Source organism: Halichoerus grypus, chromosome 5 (assembly GCF_964656455.1).
Source record: "Halichoerus grypus chromosome 5, mHalGry1.hap1.1, whole genome shotgun sequence".
In the NCBI taxonomy this organism is placed as follows: Eukaryota; Metazoa; Chordata; class Mammalia; order Carnivora; family Phocidae; genus Halichoerus; species Halichoerus grypus.
The window spans coordinates 97,367,440-97,383,540 of record NC_135716.1 but is presented as its reverse complement, the minus strand read 5'-3'; positions in this window follow the sequence as shown (position 1 = coordinate 97,383,540).

Below are 16,101 nucleotides of genomic sequence, written 5' to 3'. Positions count from 1 at the left end.
CATATGCAGAGGTAGAGAAAATAGTACAATGAACTCTCATATACTCATCATTCATATTCAGTAATTATCAAGGGAATTCCATCATTTATTTTGTATGAGTATCCCTGAGACACGTGTTCTTCCCATCGCATTCCTTACCCCCACCCTATACTTAGACCACTTAGACTAGTCCTTAGAGCCCTTTCTGTTTAAGGGATAAAGAAGAGGCAGATATAAAGACAGAAGGCCCCTTGGGGTGCCTGGGTGGCTCAGTTAAGCAGCTACCTTCGGCTCAGGTCATGATCCCAGGGTCCTGGGATCCAGCCATGTGGGGCTCCCTGCTCAGCAGTGGAGTCTGCTTCTCTCCCTCTCCTTCTGCCCCTCCCCACCGCTAGTGCTCTCTCTCTGTTTGAAATAAATAAATAAATAAATAAATAAAATCTTTAAAAAGGAAAGAAAGCAAGAAGCAAGCAAGCAAGCAGGCCCTTTACGCTGGACACCAGTTTCAAGTGTGGGTGTCTGCAATTCGGAGAGGTTACTGCAAATAGGGTCCTCAGTCAGTCCTTTTTTTTTTTTTCAGCTCATCCAGAAGTGACCATGCCATTTTCAAATTTTAATGTGCATACAGATCACCTGGGGATCTAGTTAACATACAGTTTCTGAATCAAGAGGCCTGGGGTGGGACCCAAGAGTCTGTATTTCTAACAAACTAATAAGGTGATGCAGACCACACTTTGAGTAGCAAGATCTAGAGCTGTGCTGTCCAAATTGGTAGGCACTGGCTACCAATTAAATTACCATTTAAATTAATTAATTAAAATTAAATAACATTGTAAATCGCCTCTTCATTTTCCCTTGACGCATTTCAAATGTTCAATAGCTACATGAGGCTAGCTACCCTATTGAACAGAATCACGGAAAGTTCCACTGGATGGCGCTGGCACTGAGAATTGACTGATGCTAACTCTCCCACAGCTGCTTTCTAGACCTGAATAACTACCTATTAACTCACAACAAAAAGAAGACCTTGGTAGGATAAACAGGTTATTTATAGTGGGTGTTTATTTCCTCTTGCTGGAATGGTTCAACCCAGTGTTCCTAAATACAATTCGGAAGATTGTTTGAGCAGCTCAGCATTTGAGCAAAAGAGGTTGGATAGGTCTACTATAGGTTCTGAGACTCGACGATTACTTTTTTCTATACTAGAAGGAGTTTTTTCTTTTCTCAATAGCTAGTACTAGCCAACAGAATCAGAAGTGGAGAACACTGGAGGAAGGCACCCTATTAAGAAGCTACCTTTGACTCCGTTTTAAAGACTCCGTGAGGGGGCACCTGGGTGGCCCAGTCGGTTAAGCATCTGCCTTCGGCTCAGTTCATGATCCCAGGGACCTGGGATCCAGCCCCATGTCAGGCTCCCTGCTAAGCAGGGAGCCTGTTTCTCCCTCTTCCTCTGCCTGCAGCTCCCCTTGCTTGTGCACGCACTCTCTCTCTCTCTCTCTGTCAAATAAATAAAATCTTAAAAAAAAAAAAAGAGTCCATGAGCCTGGCCACCCTTCTTTAGGACAACGTAGTATAAAGAAGGGTGCTGGGTGCACTTAGGTGTTCCTTTCTGTGTGATCCATTTCACATTGTGTGTGTGTTCTTATAGCACTTCTCACCTACTCTTTTGTCTGTTTACAGGTCTGCCTCCCCATTAGATTGTAAGCTCCTTGAGAGCAGGGATTTGCCCCGGGTCTGGCTAGTAGTAGGCACTCAAAATATGTTTGTTGAATTAACATCAATTAACAATTGCATTAAATTAGTACATTTATTTTTGTAAAAGATTTTATTTATTTATTTGGCAGAGAGAGACACAGCGAGAGAGGGAACACAAGCAGGGGGAGTGGGAGAGGGAGAAGCAGGCTTCCCGCCGAGCAGGGAGCCCGATGCGGGGCTTGATCCCAGGACCCTGGGATCATGACCTGAGCCAAAGGCAGAGATGCTTAATGGACTGAGCCACCCAGGTGCCCCAAATTAGTACATTTATTATATGTTAGTCTCAGTGCCTGATGTAGAAGTAAGAATAAGCATAGGATTTGGGCTTGGACAAATCACAGCTGTACACAGGCTGTGTGACTTTGGGTATTTCACTTTGTTCTACTAAATCTCATTCCGTTATCTGTAAAATGGGAAAAATAACAGCATTTGAGCTCACTTCATAGGGTTATTTTGGGGGATCAAATGAGCTAATGTTTGTGAAAGTGCTTTATCATTTTTAAGTATTACCTTTTTAAAAAAAATCCTAGTTTTCTCCATAAGAGTCGGGAGATCCCTTGGTCTTGCTGTCAACCTGTATATAAATTACCTTACCCAATTATCTGCCTTGTTCCCACATTCTAGGGTATTGCTTGTTTGGAGCATACATTCAGATTTACAAGATCTCCTTCACTGGCTTATCTTTTACAATTTAAAAATATTTACAAATTTTAAACAAAAATTTAAACTTAAAAAAATTTTTTTTAAAATTTTAAACATTCTTGGGGCACCTGGGTGGCTCAGTCAGTTAAGTGTCTGCCTTCGGCTCAGGTCATGATCCCAGGGTCCTGGGGTCGGAGTCCCACATTGGGCTCCTTGCTAAGCAGGGAGTCTGCTTGTCCCTCTCCCTCTGACCCTCCCCCCCATGCTCTCGCTCTCTCGCTCTCTCTCTCAAATGAATAAATAAAAAATCTTTAAAAAAATTTTTAAACATTCTTATATTTTGTGGAGAACCACAGTGGTGTTACTAACATCAGTACCATTTTTGTGGTTCTTGGAGTATCTCTATAAAGAGGGGGCTCTAAAATGAAGCTATTTCTGGGAGAGGTAGCAATAAAGATTAGTCCTTTGTGAAGTATTGCTTAAAGGGCTAAAATGTAAGCCCTTAGCATTGCGTTGAGCCCTTTCTATATATCTAGCAGTTCACCCATGTTACCGTTTTTGGTTTGTCCCCGAAGGTGCTCAGTTTGGAGGATTCCTGTTGCCATCCCCCCACCCCACCTCCGTAAGCTATCACTCATTTCACTGATCCTTTTAACCTTTTAACGTGCCCATTAACATGCCCACCCATTATTTACTGCCCAGGAGGCAAGCATTTCCTCATTTTGGACAGTTGACATCTGACTCCCTTTTTTTTTTTAACTCCTTACCCTTTTCCACCTCAACCCTGCCCACGTGCCCGGAAGCTCCACTTGGTCTGGAGAAACCCCAAGGATACGGATGTTAACTCTGGGCAGAAGAGGAGTGATTGGCACGGGTGGAGGGGTGCCACAGACACCTTCCAGTTCCTGGGCTTTTCAGGCTTGTCAAATAAATCTGAGGGCACCTTGTTCAATTTACAGCTCATGTTCTTGGTCAGGGTTATTCTCCTTCCGTAGGCAAGTGATCATTCCTGATGGCTAAATCACGAACACTTTCTTGATTTTTGACCCTCACATATGGACGTCTCAAAATAGCCCAGCACTGAGTCATCAGATAAATGTGTCTTTGAAATATTGCTGACAAAGAAATTCATGGTACAAAATGTTATCTCAGCCTTTAGGGGTGGGGTTCCACCACCACCTTCACCCTGCAGCTGACCAGACATCCCAGGGATGGAAGGCTTCGTTCCAAGGCATTGTTATAAATAAGACTTCTCGGAGCTCCTGCCATGTGAACCTGGATAACCAGGAGGTCCTCCAAAGGGAGTTTAGGATTTTTTTCATTAACACGTTTTGTCATCAGGGGCACCTGGGTGGCTCAGTCAGCGTCTGCCTTCAGCTCAGGTCATGATCTTGGGGTCCTGGGATCGAGCCCTGAATCTGGGTCCCTGCTCAGCGGGGAGCCTGCTTCTCTCTATCCCTCTGCCTGCTCATCCTCAAGCACACTCTCTTTCTCTCTTGCTCTCAAATAAATAAAAAAAATTTTTTTTAAAGCAAGTTTCATCATCAGTCTGGAAATATTTTGTTTTCCTATAGCTGCAACCCTCTCTTTGGATTTCTTAAGGCTTTATATCTAAAATTAAATCCTAGCTAATGTGAGACTTATCAGCAAGTTCTTATCATAGGAATCCTTGATTAGTTTGTATTATATTTGGGAAGTTAATATTCTAGTTTAGGAAGTCAGTGTTTTGTAATTTGGGGAAGGATTATAATTAAACTAAATGTTAAGTTTACTGTTAAGGACTTTTCCCTTTTCTAAGGCCATTTGACTAACTCTTTGAATTAATCTTTTTCCTCTAATCATGCTTTTTGAGTCCTTAGCTATTTGTTTATGCTTGAAGTTTCTACTCTTCAACCACATAAACTGTTTTTAGCTGATCCTAAGGCTAATAATCATATTGTTAGCCTGTCCAGCCCCTTACCCATAATGACAGAAATATAGACTACCAGGCCTAGAAGATACCTTAGCAGTCAAGTTCACAAGCTGGTTCACAGCAGGGCTGAGTTAACCTGGAGAGGGCATGTGGCTTTGTGGTTAAGAGCATAGTCTCTGGATCCAGGCTTCTTGGGATCGTATTCTAGCTCTGCCACTCACTGTGTGTGACTTGAGCTATTACTTGACCTGTAAAATGGGCACAATAAGAAGACCTACCTAATGGGGTTATTGTGGGGATTCATTGAGTTCATGTACCTAACAGAGTCTCTAACATGCAGTAGATGCTCTATAAGTGTGAGGGGGTAGGAGTGGGCTGCATCCTTTGTCCTTGTTCAGGATTCTTTCTTTCTTTTTTTTTTTTTTTTAAAGATTTTATTTATTTATTTATCAGAGAGAGACAGAGAGCAAGCACAAGCAGGGGGAGCAGCAAGCAGAGGGAGAAGCAGGCTCCCCACTGAACAAGGAGCCCGATACAGGACTCAATCCCGGGACCCTGGGATCATGACCTGAGCCGAAGGTGGATGCTTAACCGACTGAGCCACCCAGGCATCCCAAAGGCCTAGCAGAATTCCATGTGTTAATGAGTGGGAAGCCACGGTGGAAGCTGAGGGAGTTGAGGAGGTATCAGGGTCAGCAATAGAACAGTCAGTTCCTATTAGTTCTGCGAGGGCACACACCAGACCAGCAGGAAGGGCAAGGCCCAGATTCCCAGAACAGGCAGCAGTTCCTTTAAAACCACGGGCAAAGAAGCTCCTGCTGCTCAGTTCGGGTCAGACCATAGCTGCAGTATCAAGTTCAGTTCTGGACAGCTCCTTTACAGTCTGGAGCACAGCCCATGGTAGCTGATGGCATGGTCAACAGCCCAGTAATCATATCATCATGCATTCTCTCGCAAACATCTGTTGAACCCCTAGGGCAGACCACTGTGTTGTGTGCCTTGGGATGAGGCTGGGTGAAGTGGGATGCAAATAGGCTTTAAAAATTGTTTCTTCCCTCCAGGACCTAGAAAGTATGTATGTGGATTCTATTCAACTTAGCAAACATCTATCAACTGCCTGTTACGTTCAGGACTCTAGGTAGGTGGTGTGGCCTTTGTGGCCCAGTAGAAAGAGCACTGGACTGAGTGTCAAGAGAGCTGGGTTCTAGCCTCAGCCCTGTCATCGATTAACTGTATGGCTGTGGATAAATTACTCTGGGCCTCGGTTTTCTCATATGTAGAATGGAAGTTGTAATACCTGCTCCTATTAAAAGTACAAATTCCAGGGCGCCTGGGTGGCTCAGTCGTTAAGCGTCTGCCTTCGGCTCAGGTCATGATCCCGGGGTCCTGGGATCGAGTCCCACATCGGGCTCCCTGCTCGGCGGGAAGCCTGCCTCTCCCTCTCCCACTCCCCCTGCTTGTGTTCCTGCTCTAGCTATGTCTCTCTCTGTCAAATAAATAAATAAAATCTTTAAAAAAAAAAAAAAAGTACAAATTCCAGAGCCTCTGATCCACGGAACCGGAAATCTCATGGAAAGAGTCTGGGAAGCATTTTGATCATCAGGGCAGTTGGGAAACATTACCCTTTAGGGCAGTGTTCTCCTTGGGTGGGCCTCAGACTGCTTGCCTCAGAATCTCCAAGGAACTTGATGCAAAAGAGAATTTCAAGGCCCACCTCAGACTTGCTTAGAACCTCTGGGGATGGAGGCTTGGGAATCTGTATGTAAGGTGAAGCCTGGCGATTCTTGGTACCCCCAAATTTGAGAACCACTATTAAAGGAGTTTCATGAGGATTAAATGCAAATGCATGTGAATCCTTTGGTAGCTCCTATATGAGGGATGACTTAGCAATGAGACCTTCCATTTTGGGAGGAAGTCGTAACAACCACTTCGGAAAGTTGAAGGGTTATGTATCAGTCAGAATCTTTGGAACCACAAAGAAGAGTCGTGCCTCATAGTTTTCAGAAGACAGGTTGCTTGCAGGACCTCACAGAGAGGTTTATTGTAGCTAGGGAGTTTCTTTATTAGCTGTCGTCACTGTGGACCCAATGCTTCCAAGACTCGGAACTGAAACAGTGGTTTGAAATGGCAGAAAGAGGCTTATAGCCCCAGATGTACCCACCTTCTGTGGGTACCGCTAGGACGTATACTTCCCCCGTAAAAGGCTTTGAATGAGTCGGATTGCTGCCATCCAATATGGAGAACCCTTTTGAGCAGAATTTCTATCAAGCCCTTTCCTTTGGCCTCCTGTGTGCCCCACCCATACGTGGTCAACTTGAGTATGTGAACTGATCCCCATCCAATCATCTGTGGTTAGAGTAGCAGAGTTAATTTTGCTCATGACACATAACAACTTGGCTATCTTCTTTCTTTAGAAAAGTAAGGAGGGAAAAATCTACAAAAGCAAGCATTTTGAGGTCCCTTGGTTTGTCTAGTGTACATTTTCATGAGGAAGAGGGAGTAAACAAATGCAGAGTGGCTGTAAAATTTGGTGATACAGGCTCCTTTGTGAAACCAATGGATTCCCTCCCCCTAAGCACAAGGGCACACACACACAATTTTATACACATTTCTTCGGGGCAGGGATCTCATAAAGTTCATCTGTGGAATCCTAGGTGGAGGACCTCTGTTCTTCTGGGCCTCTAAAGGGAAGAACTGTGCTACTTGGTAGAAGTGTCAGAAAAGCAGATTTCCATCCCATGGACAGAAACATCTTTTGACATTTCGAATGTCCAGTAATGGATTGTTTCCATCTTGAGGTAATGATCTCCCCATCACAGGAAGCATTCAAGCCGGGGCCGGATGACTACTTTGCACAGATGTCCTTTCATGTGTTTGTTCATCCATTCTATCAACACATACCTCATTCACATATAGCAAGAACTCCTGTGAGTGTTTAGGAGTAGAAAAATGCAATACGAAGGTAGACACATAAGAAACTGTCTCTGTCCTCAAGTGTCACGGTTTGGTGAAGGAAACTGAGACACGAGTAGTCACAATACATGGTGACAGGTAATATATGAGCCTGTGGATAGAAAGGGCTTAGGAGGCCAGAGGAGAGAATTAAACGAACTTGTGGGGATTGTTGTATAGGGGCGGAGGTTGACCAGATGTCCCCTAAGTCCTCTGCGTGGCAACGGGGACAAGAAGAGGTGTGGAAGGGCTTAATCTACACCATTCCAAACAGATGTACAATATATGGAAACAACCCCAATGTGCTGCTACGCAAACATAGCTTCAGGACAAGTCTTTCACCTCCCCTTACTCCCCACCTTCCAACCAAATGGCAGCCTCCTAGCCTGTTCTATAGAGACATTTTGGAACTGCTACTGATCTAAGGTTCAGTTCCTCGCGAAGTTATCAAGTCACAGGTCTGAGCTCTTCCCAGCGATTGTTATTTGAATGGAGCACCTTTGGTCTCCTATTTGGGCTGGAAGGACAAGGACTGCCAGTGAGAGGTGAGAACATGCTGGTGAGGATGAGGAAGGAGGCAGGAGGGGGTGCAGGTGAGCCCGGAGTGCCTGCTCTCAAACCTACAGCCATCTCTCCCGTGATTGTTCCAAAAACTTTGAGGTTTGAAAGCATTTCCTTCCTTCCAGGTTTTTCTTATTTTCTTTGCCTGCTCCCACAGACAGTACACCCGCCCTCTCTCCCTCCCACCAAGGTCACCACTCAGCAGGCTTTGATAAATGTCATCTTTTTTTTGAAAGTCGCCTTGGAAAAAGGCAATTTGACTGAAGCGAGGCAGAACAGGGAGCTGAAGGCCAGCCGCCCTTTATCGACCAGAGCCCAACCCTAAGAACAAAACGAAGAGGGGTATTGCACCGTCTGGGGCTCCTGGGGGTCCCAGGGCTGCCTCTCCCCAGGGGGCTGTGCACCCTGCGGAAGCCTGCAGCGCCCCCTCCCCACCGGGGGTCCTATGGTTGGGGCTCCTCCTCCCTCTCCCCCTCTCCCCAGCCCTTTGTCTGCTACTTGTTTCCTGGCTGGTAACTAAAGGTCCCTGAGAACCCCCACAGCTCTGGGGGCGGGAGCCCTCTCCACTGTGCAAGCAGTGGGCTGCTGATTAGTGTGGGGAATAAATAACAGCAAGCTAATTATCTCCTGATTGTGGCTTGCCTCGCTAACAAGGCCAGCCTAGAGTGGTGATGCGGCAGTTGATACTATTCCAAGCATGCTTCTGGGTTCAGGGAAATTTCCATGCCTTTCCAGTCTGGAGACTTTCCCTTCCCAGACACTCTGGAGTTCTAAGTGGAGATGTTCCCACTCTGGCTTCACCTTGGAATTGAGAGACTCACCCCAGACAGACTGTTTGTGTCAGCCCCTGGAGGGTGAGGGGAGCTGGCTTCTAGTAGAAGCAGGGAAAGTTTTTCAGGGAGGCTTGGGGTTGGCCAAGGTCACGGAGAGATAGGTCCTCAGGGAGCACACTCTCTAGCACTTAGTATCCTAATTACATCTGCTGCTCCAACCGTTAGAACTGAGAGGCTCCCATCAGACCCGCAAGCAGAGAAGAAAAGTGCAAAGAGCGCTGCTCTGGGACTTGAGAGGTCTGAGTTCTAGTCCTACCCCTGACTACCTCTGTGACCTTGGACGTGCTCCTTAATCACTCTGGTCCTTGATTCCCTCTCTATGAAACAAAGGTGAGGCGACCCTTGGGGCTTTGGCTAACTCTAGAAATAGGACTATGTGACTCTGACTCTCTAATTTGGACCGTGATATTAGGAAAGTTCCCGATGTCTCTGTGTCCACATTTCCAGTCTGAGTTTTCCTTTCTCCTGTATAACTGCATTGTTCCCCCACCTTCCCCTCCCAATTTACCCAACTTCTCTCGCTCTCTCAAAACTTGAAAAAGTGTCTTGCTTAGAGGGAAAGGGGTGAGGAACAGCCTTTCTGGGAAGGTTTAAGTTTCTAGCAGCCTGGGTGTGCTAACTTGCTGAACCAGTAATTATCAGCCTATGAGAAGCCAGGATGCGGAGGTGACCCTTACTGCTCCTGGCCTACTGTGTTCAGAAGAAGAAATCAGCTTGCACCCCAACCTGGTTCATCCCGAGACCACAGGTGTTATCACTACCTCCACGCCAACCAGAGGCTACTTGTAGGAACTTAAAGGGCTGTCCCCTTTCACTGCGGATACTCACCTCTACGGGATGGGTAAGCCGCTCTCTGCCAGAGATCAGATGTTAAACAAACCAGATGCTTCCATCTGATAAAGATAAACCCATGACAGAGCAAACTCTGGGTCACAGTCCCCTTGGGAAAAGAAAAGGGAGAAGTGGGGTGGGGCGGGGGGGAGGACTAGTATATACTTGGGCAATGGAGGAAAATGTCACTTTTAGAATAGTGAGAGATGCTGAAAGATGGAGCTACAGCGTCCTGGGGTATCAAGTGCATGCTTGGTCTTACCCGATGGGAAGAACCCTCAGGGAGGGGTCAGAAGGTTTCATTCAACATTATGCTTCGTTGTTTTTTTTTTTTTCCCAAAGATTTTATTTTTAAGTAATCTCTACACCCAATGTGGGGCTCGAACTTACAACCCTGAGATCATTCTATGACTGAATCAGCCACGCATCCCAATGCTTCATTGCTTCTAAAGGGTAAATTTGGACAATTCATTTACTTTCTGTATTGGTTGGGGTGACCTAACTGATGCAACTTATAACTCCCAAGCCTCGGTGGCTCATCACAGTAGAAGTTGTCATTCTCACTCACATGACAGTTTATTTTTTTATTTTATTTTTTTTTAAAGATTTTATTTATTTATTTGACAGAGAGAGAGAGAGAGAGCGTGTAAGCTAGAGGGACAAGTGGGGGAAACAGCAGAGGGAGAGAGAGAAGCAGACTCCCCGCTGAGCAGGGACCCTGATGCGATGCGGGGCTCGATCCCAGGACCCTGAGATCATGACCTGAGCCGAAGGCAGACTCTTAACCGACTGAGCCACCCAGGCTTCCTTCCCGTGACAGTTTAATACCGATGTTCAGTTAATGGCCTTCAGTTGATGTGGTGGTTCAGGTCCCTAGCACTATCTTGTGGTTCTGCTAACTGCTACAGGCTCTGGAACCCTCTACTGGATCCCCTGTATTCAATTAGCAGACGGGGGAAGAAACGGGGAGCATGCAGAATTTTGTGGAAGGTTTTACGGGCCAGGTCTGGAAGTGGTGTTCATCAATTTTGCCCACATTCCACTTGCCAGAACTCAGTCATGTGACCACATCTGGCTGCAGGGGAGGCTGGGAAATGTAGTCGAGCTAGGCATGCAGGAGGTAAAAGAAAATGGTTTGGTAAACATGCCTTCTTTGAAGTTTTGTTCCCAAACTTATCAGTAAGGGCAAGGGGCTTCTGCATTGTCATCTCCACAAGTTAGCATGAATATAAAATAGATTATGAGAAAGCTTTAGAGATGCAGAATGAATGAATACACACATGTTAAAATCTGTTTTTCAGATTAATCCAGAAATAACTTCATAAAATTGGCCCTATAACTCGATTAGACACATTAAAAGTGCTCTGTTTTATTGAAACAGATATCTTTAGGTTATCTGAATGTCTGTGGAGTTGATTTCAACGTGTGATGAAGACAAACTCTTCAATAAATCTAATCCTTTAAAAAAATTATGGAATATGTCCTTCCTGTTCTCTTTCCCTTTGATCTGGATGGAGGATTTAGCCAGTGCAGTTGGTGTGGTCGGGAGAATTGGGGGCAAGATTGGGCTGGGCCCACTGGCATATGTGGTGAATCTGGAGCAGAGAAGATGACCTATGCAGTCAGGAAATTGATCGCAAGTAGAGCAATTAAGAAAATTCTTAAAATATTGAGGATAACGGGAGCCATATTTTTCAAGGCTAGTGAAAGGAGTTACATTTATGGAAAGGGAATAAACCCTATGGCAGTAGATCAGAAAAGGGGTACCTAGTTTGAACTCATGTTTTTAATATAAATAGCTGTAGGTGTGTGTGTGTGTATGTGTGTATGTGTGTGTTTACACATATATTTCTAGCTCTGTCTGCTATGAGGTCTTAGAAGCAGTGTTAACCCAATAGCAGCGAGCATACCAAGCACCCAGATCTTGACCTCTAAATATCATTTTCCACTAAAAAGAACCCGGCTGATCAGCCTGGAAAGGACTAGATGAGCCTGGAGCATCTGTTTGTGCTGTAAAGTAAGGATGTGCTCAAAGAATGATGGGAACATGTCCAAAACATACAGAATCCAGCTTGAAGAGTTACCCACAGGCCAAGACTAGGACAAGTGAGGCATCAAAATAAATAATTTTATTATTAGGTTGTAACAGATGAGTTAATATAGACATAGTAAATAGATGGGGAGAAGGGAAGGCACTACCTTGCATTAGAATGCCAAATGACAAGAAGAAGAAGAATGTAGCAGGAGGGGAAGAATGAAGGGGGGGAAATCGGAGGGGGAGAAGAACCATGAGAGACGATGGACTCTGGAAAACAAACTGAGGGTTCTAGAGGGGAAGCGGGTGGGAGGATGGGTTAGCCTGGTGATGGGTATTGAGGAGGGCACGTTCTGCATGGAGCACTGGGTGTTATGCACAAACAATGAATCATGGAACACTATATCTAAAACTAATGATGTAATTAATGTATGGGGATTAACATAACAATAAAAAAATTAAAAAAAAAAAAGAATGCCAAATGACAAATTTGAATGGGGTCCTCTGGAATAGATGGTAGTTTTGTATCCATGTTAGTTTCCCGATTGTAATTGTTGTACTCTGGTTCTGTGGGAGAATGTCTTTGTTTTTAGGAAATATACACTGCAGAGTTAAGAACGAAGGGGGCACCATACCTGCAACTCACTCTTGAGTGGCTCAGAAATTACATATGTATGTTATATGAAAGAGGAGGAGGGGAGAGGAGGGAGGGGAAGTGCATGGGACATACTTGCAAGGAAGCAAGTGTGGTAAAAACGAAACACAAATCGAGGAACTCAATGAAGGGCATAGAGGAGTCCTTTGTACCCTTCTTGCCACTTTTCTATAAGTTTGAAACTGTTTCAAAATCGAAAGTTAAAAACATCATAGACTATAGTAGTACGTGGTATATGGGAGGAGTACAGCACTCAGGACGTGTGTGCCTTTGGTCTGAGGCAGGAGGGACCCTTGGGGAGGGGTGGAAGTGCACGGGAGGTGAGAAGCAGTCAAGCGTCCTGGAAAGCAGACAGGATTTGTGATAAATGACCCAGATTGTCACCTAGGAGTTGGGTGACCTGGGAAAAGGCACTTCACCTCTCCAAGCCTCGGATGATAGTGTCTCCCAAGAATGCCATGTGGCTTAAATAATAGTACATGTAACAGTCCTTTGAAAGTCACAAAACGTGATACCAAATATAATCATAAGTGGTATCTGCTTTCTCTCAGCAAACTACAACTAACGAATGCAGAACTACCCCTTGGGTCCTGACGTCTCTTTCAGTTCTTCATCTGGTTCCCATCACGATGTTATTGTTCTCAAAAAGATCACTCTGTTAATGGACTGAGTACTGAGGAGGCCTGGCGCCTAGGAAGGGGGGCAGTCGATGGCAAGGCCACCCGACATGGCCACGATGCACGCGTCTGTATCGTGTGCAAGCCTCAGTTTTAGGCGCCTTCTCTGCGAGCAGAGAGACCCCGTGGGGACTGCTGAATGCTGTTATAGATTCATAAACATCTGCTAGTGGGGCCTGGGAAGTCCCTTCTAGAAGGAAAGCCCCTTTGCTTCTGTCACCCCTGACAACAATGCTCGTGCGCACAGTGTTATGGTAAAAACCATTCTCTGGCAGCTCAGGATTCAGAGTCCTCCGGCCACGCAGATGAGCTGACAGCAGCGCGCGGTCGTAAAAAATCACCATTCCTGTCTGTACGCTTTCCAAAGCCTCTCACTGCCCTTCCCTCATGTGGGCCTCAGGGCCACAGCAACCTGCGCAGCTCGTTGCTCCCTGTATCTTTTCACAGATGAGGAAAAGCTGACAGTCCGAGAGAGGCCAGGACTGGCCCCAGTCCACAGAGCTAATAAACGGCACTGATGGGACCTCAGGCCAGGACGTCAACTGTGGCCCTCCTTACCGCGACACTCTGACTGGAGATGGCCTCTCTCACTCCCTTTCCATGACCCCTTACCAGCCTCCGGGCACTGCTTCCCTCTGGCTCTGCTCTGAGCTCGCTCACTACCACAGTGGTCCGCTGCAAAGCATCCTATGCTAGAGTTCCTCTCCAGGCCATCTGGCCACCCCCTTCGCCCACATGGTCTTGTGAGAAACACAAGGCTTCAGGGTCTTTGCACCTGCTGCTTAAGGATGTCACTCCCTGGGGCACCTGGGTGGCTCAGTCATTAAGCATCTGCCTTTGGCTCAGGTCATGATCCCAGCGTCATGGGATCGAGCCCCGGATCATCAGGCTCCCTGCTCCGCGGGAAGCCTGCTTCTCCCTCTCCCACTCCCCCTGCTTGTGTTCCCTCTCTTGCTGTGTCTCTCTCTGTCAAATAAATAAATAAAATCTTTAAAAAAAAGAAAAAAGGATGTCACTCCCTGTCTGGAGCCAAGAGAGAAGAGTGAGGATGAGGCTATCCTGCCAGGGGCTTGGGGAAGCTGTCCCCAGGAGCTCATCTAGTGTCCTCTCTGATACCCAGGCCAGCCGCTGTGTCATCTTCTAGTCCATGTAGACATTTCCTTCCTCACCATGCCAGCAGAAGGAGCAATGTTTGATTTCTTCTAGTTCACTCCATCCCAGTGAATCAGGCTGGAGCAAGTTCCAGCAATGCCCCGTTATCACGAGGCTCCCTCTGCCCTAAGTGCTGTTTGGACCCAGACAGACGGACAGATGAACATCAGACACAGCAGAGCCCAGCTGGTCTTGGCTTGATCCCTTGAGTAGCAGCTGCTCCTGACCCGAAGGAGGCTCATGGGAGAAAGTGCTGCTTCTGGTGGCACTGGTGTGACCAAGGAGCATTCTGATGGGCCCCAGGTCCCCTCTGTGTTCTGAGAGCCCTGTGAAAGAGGGTGCACTCGGGGTCTGTTAGAGACAGATTTGCTGGGTTTGTTGGGACATGCTGGATGGGTCACTAGACCTTGAATGGAACCAACACCAACCACCTCGTAGTTGGCAAACCCGTCTCAGATCTGCCTTAACCAGCGAGGTGTCACTTCTCACTGGGACTCAGCTTCCTCGTCTGTAACGCGAGGAATACATTTTAAGGGCCCTTTCCCCCTTTCTGTACTTCTCGTTACTATCAATCTGCAGGCTCTTCAGGGCTGGAGCCCAGCCCGCAGGATCTCAGGTCTGGAAATCAGACCTTCTGACTCTCATGCTCTATTCACTGCTGATTCTAGAAACCAAGACTACCGTGGTACATTTGGGGAGCAGAGTGCAGTGCCTGGCCTCTGTTCAGCAGGGCAGGGAAACTGCCCAGGAACTCAGCATCTGGATCCAACAGGACTTCCCACAATTGGGGCTGTTTCCACGCGGTGGGGCTGGGGGCCGGGGTGGAGGCAGCGGGGAGGGGAGTCTGGAGTCCAGCAGTCTTCTCGACTCTCCTGGTGAGCCAAGCCTCCACCCCTGGCCTGAGGACATGTGTCCAAGAGAGACCCTGGGGTAGGTTAGAACTCAGTACAGGACAAACAGGAGAGGAACAGAGAGAGCTAGCACCATTTGACCGCAATCAGCCAGGCAGAATAGAGCTCAGGATATTTTGGAGGTCTCTTCCAGCCTTGACACTTTATGACTCCATAAATAAAAAGCTGGTTCACTTCACCCTGAACTCGCCTCTGACAGTGGGGCTCCTGGGGTCAGGCTGTGGGGACAGTTTTCCTCCTGCTTGGGTGCTGCCCAGCTGACCTGCTTCCCGGGGCCAGGAGGAGAGAGAAAGAGAACGAGACCTATCACCTCTTCCCTCCCTCCCCTCCTCTCCCAATCCCCTAAGGATCAGAGCATCCCCTGCCATCTCCCCACCCCACAGGAAACCAGACCTAGCGGAGTCCAGGGGCATCGAGAGGTGGGCCTGGGGCCAGCAGAAGCAGCTGCAGGTGTCATCTTGCTGTGGGGGTTGAGAGAAGCTGGACTTTGAAGGTCTCCTCTGAGACCGACGTGGGTAACCCGAACCTCTTTCCTGCCTCACTAACGCCCTGAGAGAGGAGACTCAGAGGGTACCCGTGGGCCGGTTAGGGTCCGCTCTGGAGCCACCAGTCTGTCACGCCAGGCTGGAAGGAGCTGAGCTTTTGTATGAGCATTCCAAGGGGCTCAGCTCCTGGCAGCCCAAGCCCAGAGAGACACACAGGCCAGCGAGTGCCAAAGGAGGGGCCACGGGGCTGCTTCCCCCACAGACAGACGGGGTATTGATCCTGCCTGTGTGCCCCCTCCCTCTCTTCACTTCATGGTGCAGCTAATGGCCTGGAAAAAACTGGCCAGCTGTTCCCCAGCTGTGATATAATGAGCTCAGGGACGATCAATGCCCGTTCCGGTGTCTAATTAGGCCGGGGAGCTGGCTGGGGTGAGAGTGCGGCCTGTTTCCTGAGGGCACCACTTCCACCCCAGTCCCCAGCTGCTGTCTGCTGGCAGCCACCTGGGCCCACGCATCTGCGCCCTGGAGGAGGGGGCAGGGCTTTCCAGTGGCCCTGGGGAGTCTCCTGACCCAGAGCTCCTTCTCTAGCAGCAGAAGCAGGGACTCTATCACCATGTCAGGTGGGGGTGGATAGGCTGGTGGGGAGAGCCTGGCCTGCAGGGGAAGCTCCGGAGTCCCAGCATGCTGTCACAGCCCTCCCTCCATCTGGGTCTGTCACTCT